This window comes from Triturus cristatus, chromosome 7, assembly GCF_964204655.1.
Source record: "Triturus cristatus chromosome 7, aTriCri1.1, whole genome shotgun sequence".
NCBI lineage: Eukaryota > Metazoa > Chordata > Amphibia > Caudata > Salamandridae > Triturus > Triturus cristatus.
In genome coordinates this window covers 707,685,207-707,709,835 of record NC_140590.1, presented here as the reverse complement: position 1 = coordinate 707,709,835, position 24,629 = coordinate 707,685,207, and the positions used below count along the sequence as shown (strand labels likewise).

Here is a 24,629-nt window from a genome sequence, read left to right as displayed (position 1 = left end):
CAACATTTCAGGCACAGGTTTGCTGCTGGGCTTTTTAGGGATCTAGCGGTCTTCTACTTTAGCTTGTTCAAGGTTGGAGGCCTTCCTTTCATCATGGATGGCTGATGTCTCTATGTTGATTTGCACATGCTCGGTATAACGAATGGCAATTGTCCAAGATTAAAAATCAGGACAGGTACTTACTATGTGACAAACAAAGCACTTCCTGTTTCTCACCAGATCTCACTTGGAGTTGTGTGCCATCCACATATTGATTATTATGACATGCGTGTCTTTAGGGTGAATAGTAATTTTCTCAATAGGGCAATGACCATGAAATGTCAATTGACCACTGGAGAGCCAACAGGGACAAGCCTATTATTAGTGCAGCAGATGCTGTGGGAATGGGACCAGGGCCCAAGAGTGGTGGGTTGGCTCACTGGACCACAAGCACAGTTGTACTGTACTATATAACTGGGCGAGAGGGGGTCCATATGTATTTCTTTCATTAGGCTCCACTGCACCCTTGCTATGCCACTGAGATACGAAAATGTAGCAAGCACTTCCCCAGCATTTTTACAAACTGCCTGATTTTCTGAGATACAAGCCTGTGTTATTAAGGGTGAGAGACTGAGGGTGCTTGATGATAGCTCATTTATCCCATTTCTACCTTTAATGCTAAAGTCACTCTTTTTACATAGTGTTTCATGGCAGAGGCACAACTAGAGCCATATTTCGGGGGGGGGGGGGGGGGAATACATTTCGGGGGGGGGGGGGGCTAATTCTTCCAGCAGTAAGCAGAATGGAGCTGCAGGAGCTCTAAGATGGGGTGAAAAACGACAAAGCCTCATTACCAACAAATGGTCTTTTAAAGACCTGCGACGTACTCTGGTGCGGCTGTGTGTGTGCCCAGGAAGCTGTCTCAGCCCGGGCTGCCACACACGACGGGGGTCTGAAGCCCTTTGAGGCCAATGGGCGTTGCGCCCCTGTTTCATGGTAATATCCCGCATTGTAGAAGCCGAGTATTCCCATCCTGTTAAAGGAGAACCTCAGTCAGAGCAGTATAGGACTCAGAATGCTGTGAAGAGATCTGCACATTGCAGAATATTGTTCTGCAGGACTGTCTGCAGTATTATGGTTGGTCTTAGTATTGGTGCTGAGGGAGTCAGCTATGATGCTTTGGGGCGGATCTAGGAAAGCACCAAAAGGATACAAGGACCACTGCGCATGGATACCGAGAAAGGTTACTAAAAGGTGAATAACTTGTCATATAACCCCTACATATATCACAAATGGTAAATAAGAGCAAAAACAAATATCTTGAAGTGCTATACATGGTGCTTTTAGGGCATTGAGCTAACCATAGAAACTCAAAGTGAGTACTTTAATGATGTATTTATTGTTAGAAAGGGTAGAGGGACCATCAGTTGAGTAGGTATGCACAATGTTTGAAACCATGAAGAAGTTTCAGGACATGCACACATAATCTTAATGAATTAATAGGTGAAAGACTGATGTCCCTTACTTGTTATAGAGCCTAAAAGACCAGAAGAACAAGCCAGTGGTCTAAAATGCTTACATCTCCAAGCAGTGTTTTCCAGTACCTAAAAGTAAGAAAAAAAAAAAAGAGGCAAAAGCAATGAGCAATTCATGTAAAGGATTTAACGGCCAAATATGTTTGGACAGTTTAGAACTGAGATTGTTTGTCATAGCTACACGCGCCAAATGTTTACATCAGAAAAAAGAGGCTTAGATGGGCGTGTCAATGTTCATACCCCTCCCCCCCAACAGGACGTCACAGGTATCCTGCAGCATCCACTGTCACGTTTTTGTGATTCGCGTATATCACACCTCTAGAAAATCTGTTCTAAGCTTAATAGACGAATTGAGAGGATAGTAGTAATAACACTTCTCTCAAAAAATTGACAGCAGTCCTGTCCATCATCCCATGCGTACCCCTGCCTTTTTGGAGGACATGAATTAAAATTTTGATGTTGGCAGAGCTGCCAGTCGCTCCACAAAGGGAAGGCTGTTCTGGCACCAATTGAAAAGGCATGAAACCGGCTAGCCAGTTCAGAGTAGCGACCAAGCCACCGTTTCTGGCAGCGTTCCTTCAGTGCACAGCTGCTATCTTGTGGCTTTGCAGAGAAAACCTTTGAATAGCCCTGCCATGTTGGAAGAATACTCCCAGCATATCATGGATATTTCATTTGTCCGTCTGTCGGCCTGCGGGATTCAGGGCAAAAGCCTGGAAGCTACTGAAATCCTTCCTGACTAAAAAGAACTCAAATTCTGGCTTTGGACAAATTCTGCTCTAAACCTTTTTCCTTACCCTCCGTAGTGCCGCAGGGATCTTCCCTTAGTCCCACCCTTTTCAATGTTTACATGTCTCCCCTGGCGGACCTGATCAGATCCTTCAGGTTTCAGCTTACTTCATATATGGACGATACACAAATTGTGGTGTCTCTGCTGCCGGGGCAGGAGGCAGAGAAGGGTAGTGGTTCCATGACTGCATGAACCCAGTCAAGATGTGGATGACCCAGAACTGCCTGAAGATACATTTGGGCAAGACTGAGGTCATTATCTTTAGAAATAATGCACATTTCTGGACCCTAGACTGGTGGCCGGAAGAATTAGGCACACTCCCAAAACCTACTAGGAAAGCAAAAAATCTGGGAGTTCTAGTTGACGATAAACTCACTTTCGGGGGCCAGCTAAAAATGGTTGCATCTGCCAGCTTCCACCTTCTTAGAATGATTAAGAAAATAATGCCTTTCTTGCCGGAGGACAGTCAACGTGTAGTTATAACATCTCTCATTCCATCAAGGTTGGATTATTGCAACAGCCTCTACCTGAACATTCAAAAGCTACATTTAAACAAACTTCAACTTTGGCAAAATGCGGCAGCCAGGCTGGTTACCTGCACGGAAAAATTTGTATCTGTCACCAAGGAAATAAAAAGGCGGCACTGCCTCCCAGTTAGACAACTGGTGCATTTTCAATCCTGGTGCACTTTTTTAAAGCCCTTCAAGGAACAGGGCCAGAATATCTAAAACATCAGTTTCAATGGTACGTCCCTAAAAGAGCCCTCTACTCCGTAGGAGCTAAGAGGGTGTCAGTAGACTCTATTAAAGAAGTCAACTGGGGAGGGAGACGTTTCGTCACCTGTGCCGCAAGGGCCTGGAATAAACTTCCTCTCCAGATTACAACTGCCACTGATCTAATGGCGTTTAGGAAGGGAATGAAAACCTGGCTTTTCAGTATATAGGATTCCCACGCCAACCTCTGTTCAGATGGCAGTAGCTAGCGCCAGGAAACCCTCAGGTAACGGCTGCGCTTTAGAAATACAAATAACATAACATAACATTTGTAAGGTGGTGACTTGAATTGCGCCCTTGCTTTTGAGTTCTTTTTCCAGTGCTCACATTCGCAATGGTTTAGCTTGGTCAGTAAGTTTGGTGGGTTGGGGGGGGGGGGGGGGGGGTTGAGCATCAGATTTCCCAACAATCACGCTGGCACATAATGTTAAAATACATTATAGACAAACAGGGCGCGGAAGATGGTCTTAAGGGTTAAGGGACAGTGGAAATGGAGAGGAATGCAGATTGGTAAGGGTACTAAATGAGAAAAAGAACATTATTTTGAGAAACAACTAACATTTTTGAAGTCTTTCCAAACAGAGAGCGGGAGAGAGTGCACGTGCGGTTTTGTCTGTGCGTGTAACCATACCATACCCGACTGAAAGCACCTGCATCCAAATATTTATCACAAAATACATTTACTAGGGCGGTGTAACACCCCAAACATCCCTCCACCCCACTCTGAAGCTACGCCCCTGCACATTGATATGATGCAACTGCTGCCACGGAGAACAAACTTGCGAAGCTGATCTCGCCATACAGACGGGAAACTCTTGGGGGGCAAAATGCCCCACCTCCGAGGAAGGAAACTCCAATTTTTAAGGTCTGTTTTCAGTCGGATTAAAAGCTTTGCAGAGAGCCAATCTGATATTGTGGCTGATAGCACACTTCCAACACCGTCACAGGACTGTTGCCTCATTTCTTGCTGTTGTATTGAAGCATTTTCTCCAGAAGCACCTCCCTTTGCTCTTGCAACAATAACCATGTGGTTCTGGCTCTACAGATCCGCCCTTTTGACGCTGCCTTTTTGTGATCTCGACAGTCGTGACTCTCTTACCTTTCTCCGCGACTTCCCCTTCTGTTACGTGTCGCTGCCACTTGCCACAGTCCATTTTCCCAGACCAAAAGAGGGTCCTAGATGAGTATACCTAATGTGGAGGTACTCCCTACGAACTATATCATAACCGTCTCCTATGTGCGGGGAGTTTTCTCCCAGCACATAGAGAAACTGTTAATGTTTTGTATCACAGCTTTCAGCCATCTTGAATCCCTCCAAATGACATGCTCCCCTGACTTGACTCACCATGAAATCCAACGCTGTGCCTTGCCCTTTTGTTCTGGTCCTCCACGACTCCGTCTCACACCAGAGACCAATTAGGATCTTCAAATATACTTCCAAATTGGGGGAACTTATTTAGGATCAACATTGAAAATGTTTTTCATGTGCTGGGAGTTTGCCCTCTGCAAGCCAGTAACACCTTTGGTGTTCTGTTTGTGAAGCCAACTTGACAAACATACAAAGGTAGTAATCCTACTTGAAAAATAATTCATGAATATATGTTAAAATATAGTGTGTTTTCCAGGATCGATATTCAGCAGTAAGCCATGGAGGAATGGGTTCAAATACAAAAGTTGATCTCAGGCCGAAACCTTAACCTGAATTTAGTCTCCAGAAAGACGCCATGAGGAGGACCACCCACAAAATTATGTTATTAGTAATTATTTGGTCTGATAAAATAACTACACTCTGAGAAAAGTTTTCTGCTGTTTGGCTAGAGTTCTACACATTTTCTTTCTATAGAATTTCTAACATTAAATCATCCGAAATTATGCCATCTTGTAGCAATTCATAAGAAACATTTTTCTCTCACAAATGTAAACATCACAAAATGCCCCAAAAATTATTTCCATACACCAAAGTATCTTAAGTCCATTATGTTTAGAACATTCTGAAGAGTTTTATGTAGTAGCAATTCAAAGTGCTGAAATCTGAGTAGTAGTCTTCCATTCCTAAAAGACAGAGTGCCACATAGATAACAAACATGATATGTGGCAATAAATGCTTTCTCCCAGGGTCTCTCAGTCAAAGTCAATGCAAACCCCACAAACTCAGCCTCCTCAACCAAATGGCAGTGAGTTACAGGGTGTTTGAACTTTAACAAAAGACCTCTTGAATATAAGTTAGATGCAGAATGGTAAAGTACCTCTGAAAAGACAGAAGATCTAAGAAGTGTATGTCAAGCTGCTGGGAGTAGATCACTGACTTTCCTCGTCCTACTGGCTAATCTCACCAAAGACCACCCATTTGTTGCAGACTGAGATCTCTTTTAAAGGGAGGGCACATCCACAACAGTTAGCACTTGGGAAAAAAAAGATTTAATACATTAACCTTATTTCTATACATCATTTGTCAAGATTTGGACCACAAGACCCAATAATTTTCTTTCAGTTGATTAACCCTTCAGAAACATAGTAATGGCACAGGCTGACGACCTGAATCAGTGGTTTGTTTAAAGGTCTTTTAGGAGTAACTTTTAGAAGGAAACAGAAAAGACAGTGGTTACCTACCGCTTTTAACAGGTCTTCACTCGGCCATTCGAAAAAAGGCTGTCGGGAGCCCTAGATAGCTCCCGGCATCCGCATGCGCCAGTCTTCTGCTTGTTATGAACTTGTTCCAGCTCATGGCGGATTTATTCAGCTCCTTTGTTTAATAGGATTACACTTCTTCTGAATCACTTAAGCTGGCTGTGCTCTCAACGACACAGATACTATGCTATGAAGTTCTCCCGTGGATGATACTAGAATCTCTTTGTGGGTGGAGAAAGGGAATGAAAACAAATGCAATAAGGAACTCAGGAAGGGCAAAGCGTAAACACAATTGTTTATATGACATCTTACAATGGTCTGATCACAGTACATGGTCAAGTGTGTGTTATAGATAAGTATCAACAATCCATTCAGCAAATCGAGTTAAAGACTCGTTGGGGGTGTCTGGCAGACTCCCATTTTGGGAGGAAAGAATTCCAAGTGAGGCTACTCATTCTACCCTCTTTGACCAGTTAAATGCATGCATTGTGGCAAAATGCTCAATATACAAAGTATCCTGGCGTTGCACTTAGGTGCTGGAGGTCACCACTCTGAACATGTAAATGACACTCCTGATTAACAAGTTACTTACCTTCCACCCTTGCCATTGGATACTCTATCTGCAGATTCCTATCCTCATGAATCTCTGCATCCAGAAATGTTGTAAGTTTTTTACGCATGGTTCCCAGTCGTCTCCATCACTTCCTTGAATGGATGTCACAAAGGCTGATATGACACCACCAGTCAGTTCTCGTCCTTTTCTCGTGCCCATTTTTAGCGGCGCACACAAACTTGAAGTGAGCTAACGGAGTGCATAAACCTCGCTCCCAACAGCATTGTCAGCTCAGAAAAAGCTACTTAGGACAGGAAAGAATATGCCTTTCTCACTGCCTATCGAAGACATGTACCCCTCCCACCTCCCACCCTGATGAACATTTCCACGCCTGCATTTTACACATTTCAGTATTCTTTATGAAACCCATAAAAGTCCAAAGTGTTTCCAAATGTGGATACCAAATGTATGACTTTTAAAGGCAAGAATGTATGAACCGGGCACAACAGTCTGTACACACTTTATTAGTGAGGTACCATCTTCAATAAGCCCGAAACCAGCATAAGCATGCACTACTCCATGTAATATATTATACTTTTCGAATTATTAAAACATTATCAGAGCCCGCCAACCCATAATATATAAAATCAACACCCTGCACTTCTTTTACTCTTATTAGAGCTATGAGGGGGACACAGTTTCGGGCAGATGTGAGCAAAGCATCCAGCACGAATAGGAACACAATCTCTGGTGCATAACCTCATTGTGTAAACTATGCACAAAAACAAACATTATACACCTGTTTAATCTAAATACACCAAGTGAAATGCATCAATCCTCCAGAGAACAAAGAGGAGAGCAATAAATATTCTCTCTGAAAAGGCTGATCATATCTTTGACTTCTCTCAATGTAAATCACCACAGAGAGGAGCAATTCTGTGCAAAATAGTAGTCAATAAAATGTTTCCAAACGGACGCAAAACATACCTACAAGGAGATAACAGACTTTTAAAACCCTATATCTATAGGACCTCTTGTGTCTTAGTAAGAAAGAATACACCTTTAAAAGCACCTGCCCAGTTCAGAACAAATCTCTCTATTAACTAGAAAATCCATAAGCAAAATATGTTTTCTCCTGAGTGGATTGACAATCTTTGAGATCAATTTAAGTGCTCTATTGTTTTGCTGAGAATATTGACAGGAGAGCCTGGCTTCTACTTGCAAAGGAGTGTACACACCTGTAACCGCACTCACATTTGATGGCAGCTATCACCCTCTCATATCAAACTATGGGGTGACTAGTGGATCGTGGCAGGAGACCCTCGATTCAGGGGGTAGAAGTCTTTTTTACCTGTAGCCTAAAGGTGAAATGACCTAGCAACCCTTCAACTGCAAAGCTGTGTGCTCCCCAATATCAAACCTTTATGCTTTCACACAATTATATGTGTGTGTGGTGTAGTGTCCGGAGTGTGCCATGATGCTGAGTTTTTGTTCCATGTGAGACTGTGTGCAGAATGAAAGGTATCCTATCGAGGACAAAGTGATTGCAGGCCCAAATGGGGGTGTCCTTCAAATTATCTTCAATTTTTTCTGTGGAGTAGCTAACCCTCATGTACACTACTTCATGAACAAGCCCAGACAGAGTCTGATGGGTCAGGATCATCTGCTCCATGCCTGCCAACTTCTTCAGATACGCTACCTCGTCTCCCCTTCATCCCTCCCTGCTTATCTCCTAGAAAACAGAGGACATTGGCTGAGGATGTCTGGTTGAAACCCCCTTTGTCTTGATGAGTTGCAATGAGCACTCCTTCGGGAAGGCAGATAGCGATGCACTTCATCCTCATTGGGGGCGTCTAAACTGTAAAAAAACAAAAAGCTTATGCCTTCGCTGACCCTGGTTTCCTGCTGTTTTTCTCAAAGTAGGACTAATATTGGCCCAACCTTATTCAGACAGACTTTGTCTGTCCCTTTAAAGAAGACTGTGTACCAACCCAGACAGAAGTCATCAGGTACAAGATCATTAGTTGCTATTTCCTATTAATTGAACATGACTAGGCTAGGCTCTGCACCGGTCTCGGAAGAAGAGGAAACAGTTCTGCATAATGTAAGGGAAGGTGAGTATTTGTAAACAATGACAACCAGGGTATTATATGAGAAGAAGCCCATGGGACTAATTTCTATCGGGCGAACATCATAAAAAAGTAGCTGTATGAATTAAATCATTGATACATATGTTAATGCTTTAAGTAATATTGTATTGTATTGTAACTGCATTTATATATTGCTTCCTACCCCTGACGAGGTGCTGAAGCGCTTTTTCGGCAAGTACTTCGGAACCCATAAAGGATTAATGGTGAATTAGTATAATGAAATATTAAAGTAATTTGAGTGGTGGATTTTAGTCAGTTATTTGGCTTGAGAAGGATAGTGGAGGGATAGAAGAGGGAAAAGGTTTACATTTATAGAGCGCTTGATCAAGTGAACGACTAACTGTACGACAGGCCACTCTTCAAAAAATGCTTTTTCTGTTTGCATATTCTATGTGGACAAACAGAACAGAATGGATTTTAGAGACTGATATCTACGAATCAGCCATATAACAGGAATACAGACTGTTCCCAGCAGCATACGTAATAGGACTACACTGCTGCTGTTTTACTAATATGAATGTAAAGAGACCTACACGTGTTGTGGTAAGAATTACGGATTCATAATTCGCTAGACGGTCCATCAATTCTGGAACTCACATCAGACAGTAGTTGTCTGGAGGTCATTAACACAGATGTTATTAGCCCCGCTGAGACCTGCCCATTAGATATAGGGTTGAAATGCTGATGACACATCTTAGTTTGTACTTGGAGCCACTCATATTGGAAATCCAAGACAGAACTAGAGGATTCCCACCCAAATATGTACTTGAATAACCTTTGAAACACCAGTGATTATATGTTTACCTGTAAAATATATGTACCATTAAGAGCACTGCACCATCTGCACCATGATTATTCTGTTTGTCAGTACAGAATAAGCAAAAAGAAAAAGTATTTTTTTAAAGAGTTTCCTTTTGCATGGTTATTTGTTTACTTGATGATATTAATTGAAGCATATGCAAAGGAATCACTGACTAAACTCAATAGGCACAGCCTTTTGTGACATTAGCCTGATAGAAATTAGTACCGTCATACTGAACTCGTATTTTGTTCTGGTGTAAGGAGAGGAGCAGGATATTTTGGAGATGAGCCATCATTTCTGTATATTTAGAAGATGGAACAACTTATCGATCTTAAGAAGGGTAGCATATAATTCCGGAAGAAAGAAGCCAACAAACAGAAATAGTCACAGCGCAGCCTAAAGACCCTGATCGAAGGAAAGTAAAGCTTGAGAAGGAGTATAGCTCATCAGACATTTCTTCAGGGATAAAGGGCTGTCACCTTAGAGAGCACTGAGAATTGTATACATCACCTTGAAGTAGATCCTTGTCTCCAGAGGGAGCCTATGTGACATGCTAAGCAGAGGGTGTAGTTTCAAATCAGTGGGGGGTCTACAAAGGTTTGACCAGCAGTGTTTTGCATCACACACAGGTAAAGTAATAGCAGTTTACCAGATGTGGAGGTACAGAGAGTTACTGTCATCCATCCACGAGCCAATGATGAGTGTCACATAGATTTGCTTACTTTCCTTAGTAAGGGAGAGTAGGGCTTTCATAATCAGCTGAAACCGAATAAAAAGATGGCTATAATCATTGGCTTAAACGGAATAGAAAGACGACTGTAATAACTGACCAGATTTGAGCATGACGCTCAAGTTTGGAATTGTACTTAAAGACCAAATTCTTTTCCACTTTAGAAAAATGTGATGGCCTGACGTTGTCTCTATCTCCGTCTACCAGCGTCTTCATTATTTTCCCCAGGGTTCCCCTTGAATGGGAGTCCATTGACTCCCTGACCCCTCTCATGCATACTTGGAATGATCCATCCATAATTCTGGCCCATCTGATTTATGTACACGAAAACAGTAGGCTGTAGGAGTGGATGGGCCAGAGACTCAAAATAAATGTTGAGACGCTCAAGTGGTAGAGTGGACTCACGTGGAACACTGAAAACATTTTTTGGTACTGGAAAGAACTGGAAGGCAGAGAAATCAGTTTGTGTGTGAAAGAAGGACATCTGTGGACATCTCCTAATGTCAATCTTCAGCACTATCCAATAAGAAAATTTAGTTGACAGTGCCAATATGTTACTATTGGACATGACTCTTCTTAAGGGAATTTCCCCAAAACGTTTTGCTTTTTGTCCTCTTGGTTTTTGCCAACTCTCTTTTCCTGACCTTAGGAATCTGGGCACGTTCCCACTGTACTGCAGCAGGAAAGTGTGCGTCCTTCCTGCACATGCCAGGATCGGGTGCTTCCTCGATTGGTTTAGGTGTTGTACTTGTGAGTGCCCTGTACAAGGTACACCACATAACCAGGGAAGGTGTGACACTGGCTAACGGGGAGATGCCGCAACGATTGAGCCACCAACCTGAATAGCCTGTCAAAAATGTCTCATGCTCAGGTTGGCCGGTCTCACTCCATAGCCAATCCTGAGCGGACCGTTTACTATCACCGCACCGAGGTAGGTGAGTGGTCGGGCAGGTACATATGAGTATGGACTGCCCATGTAGGGATGAACCCAGGTAGGGATGAACCCCCATGTGTGTTTTCCCTACCTAGTGGGGGGGTCGGCTTTCCCTATTGGACACTTCCCGGGTGTGGCTGATTTCATTACAAGACCGGAAACTACCTTTATGCATACTTCCTTCAATTCCACTTCAAGCAGCCATTTAGAAGTAATTCATCATAAAGTCAAAAGATCTAGAATAGAATCTTCATGTTGTACAATAGTCATGCACTTAGATTGATCTGCCTCTTTTAAATGCGGCTTCAAGCAGATAAGTACTACTCCTTGTTACTCTTGCTCTTACTATCTCTTGTTAAGAATACCTGTTTTATGTAGTTTTGACTGCTTTTCATGTCCTAATAAGAATACCATTTAGATAGTTTTATCTAATACCGTTTACATAGTTTTTTCTATTTTATGTAGCCTCTGGTGCTTTTATCACCCAATAACATCACCTCTTATGATCTCTGTGCCTCACTCTCGTGCTCCAATTTACTGAGACTATCCACCTCCCCACTCCATTTTCTAAACTTTATTCCTTCTACCTGATTTCTTGATTGAAGGCAGTTTTTAGCCAACCACACCTTTCTCTCCCGACCGGAGGCAAGTGCGGCTTACCGACCTTGTCCTTACGCACCTTCGCTAACTCTCGGTGTCCCCACGCCTGCACCTCCTCTCATCCAAAGAACTATAAATGAAGTTGAAAAAACCCCACCTCTGACCCCCCCAAAGAGGGCGAGATGACAATTACACTAAAAGTGGGGGCAAAAGGTCAAAGAAAAGTAATAATATTGAAAAATTGAGCCCAATGAGCACATCGGGAGGTTCAATCACCTCATACATACTGGGAGGTCTATGCACCTCATCCTTTAGAGGAGGTCTAAGAACCTCGAATTATAAGGGAGGCCTACCCACCCCAAAAGTACCTGGTGTTGTAAGAGGCACAAACTATCAGGGTGTTCCAAGCGGCACACAGTATGAAAGTGCTCTTTCTGCTCCTCAAGAAATTGATTTAGAACCGCAAGGGGGCCCTGAGACAATGGACGAAAACATCCTTGACCCAGACGAACCAGACCTAGTGTTCCCTCTTTCAGAAGAAGATCTACGCTCCTCCTCCAAAGAAATAGTAATTAACCCTCTGGATGAGGAGATGTTTTCCCCCTACAATATCCAACACCCCCAGGAGCACAGAATGGTGGTCCCCAAAACCACGTGGCCAAATTCATTTAAAGATGGATCAGCATCCCCCTGCAAAGGGACATGTGAAATATTCTAAACGCAGAATGTCCCAGACCAATGGTCCAAGAGAACGCCTGTCTGTAGCGTAGTAAGTGGAAATAATCCAATGAAGCCGAGGCAGTGTTCACAACAATGACAAAAGCTTTATTGTCAAATGCAGGACCCACGACTGATGGAGACAGAAGCCAAGTTAAGAATGGCCCAGCAGAGCCTCACATTCTAGAATCACAAACATGTTTTAGGAAGTCTTAAATTTTCAACATTCCCTAAAGTGATACACAACTATAATAAGCCTACCTACAACATCATGCTACACCACTGAAGTATGCTGCTCAGCCAGGATGTGTGTATTTTAGAATGCTGAAGGTTAGAACATTCGTATGGTTTGTCAGTTGCTGAAAGGGCTGAGCGGCATACAGACTGCTCCTGGTGGGGCTCTTCCATTATACAATCTGATACCTAATAAACCTACATGAAAACTACCAAGGGTGGACTACTTATCTTAAAATTACATCTGGCGACGATTTGGAAAGGCCCTGTGCTTCAACCTTCAAGCAACCTCAAGATACTAAAACTCAGCAGCAGCAACTCAACTCATCTGGCACTACGAGCCCCACCAGTGGCCTCCTACCGGTCGCCCTCAACTACAAAGTGCCACTTCCTACCTGCAGATCCTGCTGCCTCCCAGTTTCTGCCTACTGTTCCTGCCTGCATGCCAGCTCTGGCTCTCTACTGCTTGTTTCCCGGCTGACTACTCCCTCGGAGCAACGTGTCCTTCTTTCTGCCCCTGCATACTGCTCCGGCTTGCTCGTTCCTCAGAGAGTGACACGCAGTGTTTGTAACCTGCAAGGAATCGGAGCCCATAATTTCCTCTACGCTGCCTCCCTCTTCTTAATGTCTGCCCCAGCTTCAGGCATTTCATTTAATAGCCCTGCGAACTTTACAAGCAGTTCGACTGGCTTGCAACGACGACAGCGTGAGTAGACAGTCAGCGTCACCTAATGGAGGTCAGTCTTATTTTTAATTTTGTCTATATTTTTCATTAGGAATGGCATTTTCCAGCACCGTTACCGTTATTCGCGACATTTGAATATGGCCCGAGGCACCTCCTTACCTCGAGCTGTAGTCGCGCAGATCCTCTGTGGCTGCACCTTCCATCCAAGGTTTTCCTCTCTGTGACGATCCTTCCCTGCGTCATCACGGCTCTACAGCAATTGTCGAGCCTGCTCTTACCGAGAGCCACCCTGACCGACGTCCTCCTGCGTGCCGCCATTTTGAGCTTGGCACTTTTCTTCACTTTATGTGCACCTTCCAGCATACCTCTCTTTTTGCCAACCACGTGTGTTTGCCATCCAATCTTCCCACAGTTCTCTGTTGTGCCTTCTTACGTCGCATGGAATTTCTTCAAGGACATCGGAGCGCCTTAATGGATTTTCCGCAGGTACTGGTTCACTTTGTATTCTTAAATCTGATACACCCCTCACTTGGATTTGGAAACTTTCTTCATCACGTCGATCTGCTGTTTCTCGAAGTACTGTACTTTAACTTTTGCAACAGTGCCATCTAGCGGTTATCATTCACCACTGCATCTCCTCAAGGAAAAGAAAATTCCACCTGATTTAATGCATATTTTCGAGTGTTCCTTCTGTTATTTTAAATTCAAGTTGATTCCATCAGACTCCACCTCGCCTGAAGTTACCCGCAAAGCTCACATCATTACCATATGGCATTTACTATTTTCATGACTTTGACATAATTTTCATGTACTTGCCATAACATGTTATTAGCGGTAACCATTACTGTAAATTACATTTTACTGTGTAGCATGTTTTTAAAAAAAATGGGATGGGTAGTTCTACAATTACATTGTTCACATCATACGTTTTCTACTGTGTGGCAGCTTTATCCCCGAGTGGGACGGGTATGCTCAGACCTGAGTCGCGTGCTCTCCATGCCACTGGAATCAAGCTATCCTGGCTGAAGAGGGGTGAAACCCCGAAACCGGTCCTAAGATGCTTGGTTCCAGTCCAGGGAGAACCTGGCTTGGCCGTTCGGGCTGGACTGTTCCCATGAGGCACAGGGTCAAGACTGATTTGCATATGGCTGGGTTCAAACAGGAATGGCATGGTGAGCAAAAAAACGATGGATTTAGGCCCAGATCTCTGTACTGGGGTGAATGTATGACATTGTTCTGCATTCTGTCCATCAATTGTTGTTTTTGCATTTGTCACCCCGAGTGGGACGGGTATGCTCAGACGTGAGTCCCGTGCTCTCCATGCCACTGGAATCAAGCTATCCTGGCTGAAGAGGGGTGAAACCCCGAAACCGGTCCTAGGATGCTTGGTTCCAGTCCAGGGAGAACCTGGCTTGGCAGTTCGGGCTGGACTGTTCCCATGAGGCACAGGGTCAAGACTGATTTGCATATGGCTGGGTTCAAACAGGAATGGCATGGTGAGTAAAAAAACGATGGATTTAGGCCCAGATCTCTGTACTGGGGTGAATGTATGACATTGTTCTGCATTCTGTCCATCAATTGTTGTTTTTGCAGCTTTATCCACACCATCTTCTTAAGCTTCTTCATATTACCTGTTATTGTGTTTTTGCTTCCACACCTTTTTCTGCTCTGAATGTCAGTTTCAACTTCTGCGCTTCCCATGTCTCATACCTCAAGCCACATCTACTGACACATTTCATTGTTTTACATACTTCCCTATTGAGCGCCAGTTGCACTTTCTACGTTTACATGTGTGGTACTTTAAACTACACCCACTGACACATTTCATTGTTTTACACGTTGCATTATAATTTTATTGCATGCGCATGTTTGTTCATCACATCATTTATGGTACATCCACTTCCAATGCCCATGTTCCATTTTTACTTTGTACTGTGTGGGTACCTCCCACACCTTCCACTCGACTTGAGGGAAATTTTACTGCATCATGTGGTCCTCCTCCACATCCGTCTCACATTTTCATGTCGCACATTGTGCCATGTGCCCTTTCCGCACACCTTTTACCCTAACTTCCTTTGGGGTTTTTCATTGTTCAAGGTAACTTTTCTTCACAGGGCTAATTTACATTATATTACTTACATTACGTTTAATTGTGGTACTTTTCTTACATATCCCCTGTTCATGGGATCTATGACAGTTTGTATTTTCACCCCACATGGTACCTTTATGTGATTTTACATTTTACTACTGTCTTTTGGATTTATTTTTTCAAAATCCACCTAGGTGTATCTTATACACCTCCCTTACATTTTGAAAGTGCTTTTCTTTTCTATCTCCTGCACCAATTGTTCTTTTCCATTTTTGTTTCTGCTTGCCACCTCCACACTGGTCTGGCCAACCGGTGTGCCCCGGTGGGGATTAGAATGTCAATTATTTACTCTTCATGTGTTGCACCACCATTGTTGCGCAAATCTCATCTCTCATTTCTTTGCTTGCTTTTCTTTACATCATGCTTTCTCCTTTCTCTGCCGTCTACCATACAAGATTTGCATCTTAATCAAATCTGTTTTATCTGTAAAAGGGGAAGAAGGGTTAGGTTTCTTCATATTCATTCTTTGCCTTCATTTCTCATACTTCAGTGCTTTCCTTTTCATTACATGTCTCAAAATGTATCATTCACTCATTTACACGTTTCGAAATTCTTCACCTTTTCAATTCTTGTTTCAAAATGTATTCTTCATTCCATTTCTTCAAGATATTTTCATTTTGAATTTTGCTTGTAATCTATTGTTGTGCCCCTTTGAGATTCTCTCTTCTCATTGCAAAGAAGGGAGAAGATGTAGTTTGCTGCTCAGCCAGGATGTGTGTATTTTAGAATGCTGAAGGTTAGAACATTGGTATGGTTTGTCAGTTGCTGAAAGGGCTGAGTGGCATACAGACTGCTCCTGGTGGGGCTCTTCCATTATACAATCTGATACCTAATAAACCTACATGAAAACTACAAAGGCTGGGTGACTTATCTTAATATTACGACCACTCACCACACATCCCCCTTTTCATATAAAAAAACAACGAGGCAATTACTAAATGTATACATATTACTAAAAGTAAACAAATTAGACAACATAGTCTCTCAGGTGGACAGGAGCTGTCCTGATTCTGCTACTGCTCCTACATGTCCCCTCAACTTTCCCTCTAACAGGAATATTAGCATCTGAAAGTAATGCAGAACCAGCAGGAATAGAGGCACACTCACCTTGACCTGAAAAGGAAGAAGAAGCGGGAGAACTAGCCACATAAGGGGCGGTCAAGTCTCCAACCTCGTACCAATTTTCGTTGGCGCTTTCATAAGTGTTATTACGACTTTTGTGGATAATAGCTGCTTGCTCAGAAGTTACTTTAACCACAGCATTTTTATTCCACCAACCATTATCTTGGAGAAGAGCTACCCTACGTGAAACTTTCAAAACTCTGACTGGTGGAGAGGATTTAGATTGCCCTTTAGAAACTCTAATGTTTTTTTTAATGAGAACCCTGTCTCCAGGATGTAAAGGTTTGTTTTTGACATGCATGCGTCTATCATAATCACATTTATAAGCATCTTGCTTCTGTTTAACCTTGTCCCTAACTTAATTCAAATCAAGGGGAGAATGAGCATACTTGTCAAGTAACCAGGCTGTATTGAGTTTGGAGATAGGTGTGCGACCTCCAAGTGAAATATAGGGAGAAACACCCGTAGTAATGTGTGGTGCTGTGTTATAGTTCCAAATCTTCTGAAACAAAAAAGTAGAAACATCCAAACCATTAGCCTCTTTAAGTAAAAGGTTGGCACGTTCAACAAGTCCATTGGAAGATGGACTGTATAATGGAACTAAAATATGCTTAATGTCCAGCTTATTGAGAAACAAATCCACCTCTTGTGCAATAAAATGGGACCCATTATCTGTGATAACTTCTCTAGGAGTGCCTTCAATACAAAATAAATGTCGTAAAAATAGTACAACGGAGTTAGAATCAGCATTTTTGACAAAGGCAAAATAGATTAATTTGGAAAAATAGTCTATGGCAACAATGAGGAATTTCTTATCCTTACCTAGAACAGAAAAGGGGCCTTCAAAATCCAGACCAATTTTTTGCCAAGCACCACTAGGCCATTGAACAGGACAAAGGGGTGCACTAGAGGTCTTCCAGTGCTTGTCCGAACAAAGACATTGAGGACACTGATCAATGTGCCTCTTGACTTGGTTATCAACACCTGGCCATCAATAAGTTTGTTTGATTTTATTTATAGTTGCAGTGATCCCTAAATGCCCGTGAGCTACGGAAATTATAGTGTCTCTCAAACCCCTGGGAGGAATAAACGTATCTTGTCGTAGTAAAATGCCATTAGAAAGGATACCTCAGGAGCTATTTGGGGTAAATGTATTTTCTTCCAGAGAGAGATTTCTGTCAAGTGGCCAACCTTTGATTAAAAACTTCTTGACATTCTGCAAAGAGTCATCAGGGTCAAAACTACGTAACCATTCTTCCTGGGTAATCTTAGTATTTTGTACTACATCTTCAATGGAGAATACGCATTCAAAGTCATTTTCATATCTGAGTAAATCATCAACACCAGGCAAAGGAAGACGTGAAAGGCAGTCAGCACGTACATTCTTGCCCCGGGTAAATATTTGATGTCAAAATTAAACTCTTGAAGTCTAGCTAGTAACCTTATGAGTCTAGAAGAAGCCTTGTTGGAACAACTATCTCCAAGCATATATATCAAGGGTTTGTGATCAGTGTAAAGTTGGAATTTAGTTCCCCAAATGTACATCCTGAACTTTTCAACTGACCAAGTACACGCTAAATCCTCCCGCTCAATAGTGCTGTAGTTTTGTTCAGCAGAATTGAGTGTGCAAGATGCAAAAGCTATGGTGTTTTCTTGACCATTAACAATTTGACTCAGAACTGCGCCAAGACCTTTGGCACTGGCGTCCACAGTTATTATACTCTCAACGCCATGTGTGAAAGGCTTAATCGCGGGAGCATTAATAATCAAATCTTTGACAGATGTAAAAGCGTTTTGTGTGTCTTCAGACCAGTAAAATGTAGCACGTTTCTTTAACAAATTTCTGAGGGGTTGTATCAGCAATGCATAACCTTGAACAAAACGAGCGTAGTATTCGCTTAAGCCTAGGAACGCTCTTAAAGAGTCTTTGTCCAATGGAACAGGAGCGTTTTTGATGGCATCAAGCAAGGAGGTTTTAGGTTTAATACCAACACTAGAAATATTGTGACCAAGATAATCAAATTCTTGAGTGAGAAAGTTGCATTTCTTGGCATTAACAGTTATGCTGTGTGTCTGTAATGTGTTAAGAACTCTTTCTAGAAGTATATAATGTTGGTTTATGGATTCTGAGTGGATACGTATGTCATCCTGAAATGCCTGAATACCAAGAATGTCATTGAACATTTGATCCATTAACCTCTGAAATATGCTAGCCGCTGAGGCTAAACCAAACGGGAGTCTTTTATACATGAGAGGTTGTGACTTTAAAGACAAAGGAATTTGATGATGCGCTGAGCGTAAACCTATGGTGGAAAATCTTTTGCTAAGGCCAATTTTTGCTAGCATATCATGAATTCTAGGCAAGGGGTAGCAGTCCACTACAATATTTCTATTCAACACCCTCAAGTGGATGTCCCCCGAAGTCTTGCGTGCGACCACTGCAGCCGAAACCCACTCAGAGGATTCAATTGAACATATAATGTCTTGTGATTACAATAGAGCTAGATGTTTCTTCAGGTCTTCCCTCACAGAATGAGGCACAGGCCTGACCTTTTGAATTATAGGACAAGCATTGTGTTTCAACTTTATAGTATGTTCAAAACCTCTCACCAGACCAGCGCTGTCACTAAATACAGGACTGGACTTTTCCAACAAATTGACTAATGTGGAGTCATGAGACTGGGTATTCTCTACGGATAATATAGGCAAACCACCAAGGACAACTGGCTCAGAATGACCGGGTCTCAGTATGATACCAAGACTAGCTTGATCACGCCATCCTAGAATGTCTCTTCTCTTGTGTGCAACTTAAACTTTAGTATAAATTTCTCTATCTTTGAACTTTATGGTATCACTAAAGTATCCACACATAATAATATCATACTCCCCAAATGCTTTGAGATTTACATCAGTAGGAAACAATTGAGTGTTGGCCCATAATTTATCAAAAGTTTTGTCAGCTATTATAGTTATGGGAGAGCCGGAATCATCCATAATGTGAACTGAAATGGAACCAATAAGCACTTCACATATAGGTCCTTTGATCGTTTTATCATGGAGTGTGTTAATTTCTACGGAGGGTGAGATGATGTTCAAGGCATCAAACATTGACTCATCTTCAGTACTGAGCTGACTGACTTTGCTATTGTCTTTAACCGTCTTACAAACAGTACAAAAATGCCCAATCTTTTTGCATTTTACCTTGGGCCGGACAAGTCAGATAATTGCCCACATGGAATTTGGAGCCACACCTGTAACAAAATACATTAGGTTTACGTTCAAACGTTTTCTTGTTTTTAAAGCGAGTGGCCACAACATTAATATCAGTTTCATTGCTATTATTGGCAGAAAGAGCCATAACACTGGTACTAGGAGTGACAGTGGGATTAGTATTAATATTTTCAGTTAAAATTTTGGATGAGGTAACAGAGCATTCAATGCTCCTAGCAATTCCAATTACTTCATCCTAAGTGGGATTCTTACATGTAAGTATGCGTTCTTGTATCTTTTTGTTAAAGCAATTAAACACAAGTTGGTCACGAAAAGAAATGTCAAGATTGAAACCAAATTCACATTTAGCAGCAAGCACAGGTAAAGTAGATAAATAGTCTTCAATAGATTCATCATGTCATTGTTTTCGTTTAAAGAAAACATGACATTCCACCATCACAGATGGCTCATCCTTAAATTGCTTTGCCAAGCGTGCAAGTGCTTCGGTATAAACATTCCAAGTGTCATCACCTGAGGGTGTCGGAATTAAAGGTAAGTTGTCAAAAAGTTGTTGTCTTGCAGTGCCCAGATGATTAAAGAGAATCGCTCTTTTTCTAGAAGGTGAGTATTCAATAGCGTCAATAGCCTCCAAATAATTAGAAAATACTCTCAACCATTTATGCCAAGGTGTGATAGGTTTGCCAGGAACTTGTAAGAAGGAAGGAGGCGGCAAAATGTTATTCGAATTAGCCATGAGTGCAGCACAGTCAAGCTACAAATAAATAAAATTAAAAAAATATATAAATCTTACTCGAGTAATAGCGATGCGCAGCTTAGTAGGTAGAAATACAAGCAAAATAATCCATGACAGTATTAGTAATGAAGTAAAACAACGTGTGCCTGTCACGGAAACAAACAGAGGAATGGTGTGTCCGATGTGATGATGAAGCGAAGAACGTTGTACATACGTAAGTATGTAATATAGGATTTCCCAAAGCTCAAAGATGGCTGCCAAAACGTGCTCCATGTTATGACGTTGATCGCGTTGAAACGTGAGTCTCTGAAGTTGATTGGGCACGTTCGGCGGGATGACGTGGCAGCTCGAAGCATCAGCAATAAGGAACGAAGAACAATGAAGGATACTGGAGCTATGGAATGAAGATCCAATTCAAATGAAAGCAGTGTGCATGGGGCCGGTAACAGGTAAGATGAAATGCGAGGAGTTGTTGAATGTAAACAAGGCCCCAAAGTACAGAACAAGAAAAAAAACCTTGAAAATCACTCACAACCGCAGCGTAGCTGACAGAGAATCCACGTTTTTGGTAATCCAAATGTCAGAGGATCCGACAGCAAGTAGACCACAAATTAATGGAAACAGCAAAGAGGAGGTCAGTGGGTCCTGTCTTCTTTGTCGAAATTTAGGAAAAAAATCCCACAGTCGTCACCAAAATATGTAGCGTAGTAAGTGGAAATAATCCAATGAAGCCGAGGCAATGTTCAAAACAATGACAAAAGCTTTATTGTCAAATGCAGGACCCATGACTGATGGCGGCAGAAGCCAAGGGAAGAATGGCCCAGCAGAGTCTTACATTCTAGAATCATAAACATGTCATATGAAGTCTTACATATTTAACATTCCCTAAAGTGATACACAACTATAATAAGCCTACCTACAACATCATGCTAAACCACTTACCACAATGTCTCACACCCAACCTGGACCCAGAATGTATTTCACTCTTGTTCAAGCTGGGCAGAGACCCGAGGAAGGGCAAGGAGAGGTCCCTAAAGGCATGCCAGGACCACATGCTTGATATCGGAGGTCCTCTTTGCAGAATTATCTACCTAAGCGAAGAAAGCCTCATTAACAGTAGCCCCCTAAACCTCGAGTTAGTAAGAGGATGGAGCCAAAGGACCCTGATCCTTCTGGGAATGGAAATGCTGCAATTAATGCAGAAAGGAGAAGGATTGTCTTAACTAAAATCAATCCCAAACTTAGCGACATGGCTAACAAAGAGCCCTCCGCTAACCCCAAAGGACTCCTCGGATATGATTAAAAGCCTGGGGAAATACGTTGCAACCTTTACTGCGCTAGACAAAGCTCAAAGTAATATGCGCAGAGTATTTAACCCTAGTGTTTTTGCCAAGGCCGGCAGAAGGTTCACCCTGCCGGCCGTCCTTACCAAAGACCCTTCTTTAGATGAGGATTTGGATGCCCCTACCAGGCGAACACCTCCTCTTCATTCTACCCCCAGAGAGGAAGACCTTTTTGTTCTAGAGGGTTCAGAGCTAGAGGACAAAGCTCCAACAATCTCCGAAGTACCACTTCACCTCCTTCCTTTTCAATGGGAAAAGTGTGGGGGGTTGACTGAAATACTTTTTAACCCCTTCTGTGCCCATGACGAGATAGTATCGTCATGGAGCGCGGTTGCGCTGTGCCCATGACGAGACTATCTCGTCATGGACCCCGCCCGCTAATGAAAGGGCCGGCACAGGAGGGGGAAAGGGCGGGGCACTCAAGGGGTTAAACACATATGATAAAATCACTCCAGATCCTTGGGTTTTACAAACGATTGAAGGCTTCAAAATAGATTTTTAAGAAACACGAACACAACATACACCCCCAAGAGTCTTAACCTTGACAGAAGAGCAAGAGAATAATAGTAGAAGTGAATTCCATGATAGAAAAAGGTGCAATTATAGAGGTAACTTGGGATCGTATGAACTTCCTAAGCAATCTTTTCGTAGTAGAGAAAAAAGACAAAGGTGGGAGACCTGTTATAAACCTTCTAAACGGAGGGTATCCACCTCCTCAGAGACATGCTTCTGGAAAAAGACTGCCTAGTGAAACCAGAGTTGAAGGACGCCTACTTCACGATTCCGATGGCCTTAGAATCCCAGCCTTACCAATTCACTTAGAACAACCATTTATACCAATTCCAAGCTCTCCTTTTCAGTCTCTCCTCTGCCCCTTGGTGTTTCACCAAGGTATTGAGGACTATCGCATCCTTCTTAAGGGAGAGAGGGATCCGTCTCATCATCTACGTTGACGACATTCTTCTTATGTCTCAAAGTTACTCCCAAATACTCAAAGACCAAAATACTACAGTAAATCTCATAGAGAGCATAGGCTTCATAATAAACAGAGAAAACACTATTTTGACCCCCTCGAGGTCTCTAGAATTTTTGGGCTTCACAGTAGACACTCTAATGCCAATGTTACTCCTCCCACAAAAGAAGATCACCAAAATTCGAAAAGAGATCCAACATGTCATCCTCTATCCAAGCTATTTTCCCGGGTCCTTTACACTATCCGGCCCTTCAAAGGGTGAAGGGTGAAGGCCAGATCAAATATCTCTAGACCAGAAAGCCAAGACAGAACTGACTTGTTGGCTAGAAAAATCTAGATGCTTGAAACGGCAATGCCATCTTTGGGAACTCCCCCAGAATTCATTCTGGAATCAGACGTGAGCCTTCATGGCTGGGGTGCGTGTTTCCAGAATCAGAACACAGGAGGCTTATGGTCCTATACAGAGAATTCCCACCACCTAAACATCCTGGCATTAACTGCTGGGCTCTATGCCCTGATTAGTTTCAAGCAATCCCTTCAGGGCAGATTGGTCATTGTAAAAATGGACATGTCAGCTGTGGCATACATAAACCGCATAGGGGGCACAAAATCATCAGATCTATCCAAGCTAGCCTAGAAACTATGGATGTTCTGCACAAAATAGCTCTAAAAGCAGAATACCTTTCGGGAAAAACAATGTTTTTGCTGATTGAAACTCGAGATTGCTTGTAGACCACAGCAACTGGAAACTCGACGTGAATGTATTCAGAACTCTAGATCACTTCTGGGGCCCTCTAAAGGTAGAACACTTCACAAGCAGACTGACCTTCCAGCTGCAGAAATACTTAAGCTGGATGCCAGACCCGGGTGCTCTGGCAGTCAATGCCTTTCTCCAACCATGGAAATGGACTCGGAGATACGCCTTTCTCCCCTTCGAGATGATCCAGCGAGTACTCCAGAAACTGAGACAAGAACAATGTTCTATAATTCCAGTAACACGGTTTCTGACAACCTTGGAATTTAGCCTGCAAAATACCCTTTCTAATCCCAGCTTCACAAGGCCTCTTAAGAGACATAGATGGTTGGGAACATCCTCTAGTCCAGACGGGGACTTTGAACCCTCTTGCCTGGAAAGTGTCAGAAAATCACTAACCTTTCGAGACAGGCTTCAATACTCCTGCAAGTATCTTCGGCCCCTGGAACTCACTATGGGTACAACGGCATCTGGAGAACCTGGGTACGTTGGTGCCTGGAAAGGAACCAGGATTCCCTGGATGCTCCTATCGTATAAGTAGCAACATTCCTTGTGGAACAATTTGAGAGTGTGCTTACTACAGATCAGCTATTTCAGCAGGTCACACTCTAATAAATGGCAAAACTATAGGTAAAAATACCATAATTTGCAGAATTATGAAAAGCATTAGACTTAAAAGACCACACAAGCCTAAATACGAGACACTTTGGGGCGTCAAGTTATTACTTGATCTTTTCTCTATCTGGCCCTATGACAGGTACCTTGATAAAAAAAAAATCTCCATTAAACTAGCATCTCTCCTACTCCCAATATATTGCCATTGAGTATAAGACATTTGGGAATTGGAAATAACTAATAGAACGTACAAAGCCTTTGGCCACAAATTTGAAATTATTGAAAGAACAAAAATCATGTCAGATATGATCTTCTACCCAAAATTTGATGCATGCAAAAACCTATGTGTGGTTGATTGAATGAATAAATATATTACAAGAAAGAGCGAATTTCGCACTGCTGGTGTCAACCAATTACTTACCTCATTTGTTAAAGCTTTCAAACCCATTACTTCAGATTTTATCGCAAGATGGGTTAAATTTGCAATGCAATTAGCCGGTCTAACCTTAAAAAGTCTCAAGGGAAGATTCTATTCTAGATCTTTTCACTTTATGATGTATTACTTCTAAATGGCTGCTTGAAGCGGCATTTAAAGAAAT

At 42.4% G+C, this 24,629-nt stretch overlaps 1 protein-coding gene across 2 annotated transcripts in view; it reads right to left on the bottom strand.

The window, feature by feature from the left end:
* PDE6G (phosphodiesterase 6G) overlaps positions 1-15,160 on the bottom strand; it is a 239,416-nt gene extending 224,256 nt beyond the window's left edge. The window contains exon 1 of one of the 2 annotated variants that reach the window (XM_085617370.1): positions 13,270-15,160. The gene's annotated coding sequence lies outside the window, so the exon portion shown is untranslated. Of the gene's footprint in view, positions 1-5,687; positions 5,835-13,269 lie in introns of those variants that run through there. The other variant, XM_085617371.1, reaches the window with a different exon arrangement.
* Between the last annotated feature and the right edge of the window lie 9,469 nt (positions 15,161-24,629).